General features: G+C 50.2%; 1 non-coding gene across 1 annotated transcript; it reads right to left on the bottom strand.

Annotated features, from left to right (window-relative positions):
* Nucleotides 1-101: 101 nt before the first annotated feature.
* On the bottom strand, nucleotides 102-256 carry LOC143176098 (5.8S ribosomal RNA). Its single transcript, XR_013000696.1, has one exon. It is a non-coding gene; the product is annotated as a 5.8S ribosomal RNA (ribosomal RNA).
* Between the last annotated feature and the right edge of the window lie 1,133 nt (nucleotides 257-1,389).

Below are 1,389 nucleotides of genomic sequence, written 5' to 3'. Positions count from 1 at the left end.
GAAACGTTCTTTGCGCCCTTCGGTAAAAAAACGTTCGATCCGAAGAGGTGAACGACGGCGGGGATTTGACAGAGCTACGCAAGCAGTGTATGGTACGTAAACGACCCTCAGCCAGGCGTGGTCCAGGAATTGTATCCGTGGACCGCAATGTGCGTTCGAAATGTCGATGTTCATGTGTCCTGCAGTTCACACGTTGACGCGCAATTAGCTGCGTTCTTCATCGACCCACGAGCCAAGTGATCCACCGTTCAGGGTAATCGTATAAATTTTATATTTCACATATATAATTTTATTCTCATTTGTTCGACCTAATATCTCTCTTCTTTCAAAGAGAAGATAAAAGTTGATACCTGAATCTCCGACCAGCGCGCGAAGGAGATTCAGGCGTCGCCTTGGAGACGACACCGAAGCCTTTCGAGACGAAAAACGTTCAAGTAATATGTATATATTTCTCGACGTTCCGGGCGTATAGTGCATTCAAAAACCCGCGAAAGACGCAGAAGACTCGCACGCGTGGAAACGACGGGGATATATTTTGTATCCTACCCGATACTGAATCCATCGCGTGCAGTCGACCCTCGCGTTCTTCCGATCAGACGCATCTATTGTTGCGCGCATGTTTTCGCGTCGCATCGCGCGAAACGTTGCACGAATCGTACCGATCGATCGATTGAAAGCAAATAATGAAAAAAGACTTCACAGCTGGCTCTTTGCCGGTCATTCGTCCCATGTTATCTCTTGCCGCGAAATTGGCGCGCAAGAGTTGGGTGTCAGACGCGCGGCTTTAAAACGAGCTTCACGGCCGGTCCCTTCGTTACCGCTTTCGTTCTTTCTCTCGGAACGACCATGAACGAACACGACGAGCGACGCTACGGCATACACACGTCCACGGATTCGATTAAAAAAACAGACTTCACAGCTGGCTCTTTGCCGGTCATTCGTCCCATATTATCTCTTGCCGCGAAATTGGCGCGCAAGAGTTGGGTGTCAGACGCACGGCTTTAAAACGAGCTTCACGGCCGGTCCTCTCAATTCCGTGTACGGTACACGCAAGATGCGGGTTCCACTTCCAGACTACCCGGTCCCTTCTCTCTACGAGAATCGATAGTAGAAGAACGGCTCGAAAACGCGTCTCAGAGACTAGGGGAAAAGAAGCGGTATGCGAGCGAAACGAAAACGCATTATGGAAACGTCGCGAAACAATGTTCGACGGTTGCTCGGTTCCAATCGTGCGGCCGTTTCAATTTCTCGTGCGCTTCACCGTCCCTCCGTAACTCTGGCCGATCGCGTATACCGAAGAGCCGACACGCGCAAAAACCACAGGCATTGTATACTGTATATATATATGTTACAGTCACAGCCTTCGCGCGTTTTACTCTCCGACGCGGG

The sequence above is a fragment of the Nomia melanderi genome, unplaced genomic scaffold, assembly GCF_051020985.1.
Source record: "Nomia melanderi isolate GNS246 unplaced genomic scaffold, iyNomMela1 scaffold0377, whole genome shotgun sequence".
Classification (NCBI taxonomy): domain Eukaryota; kingdom Metazoa; phylum Arthropoda; class Insecta; order Hymenoptera; family Halictidae; genus Nomia; species Nomia melanderi.
Note: the sequence above shows the minus strand (reverse complement) of the source record. Positions and strands in the feature narration are given on the sequence as shown.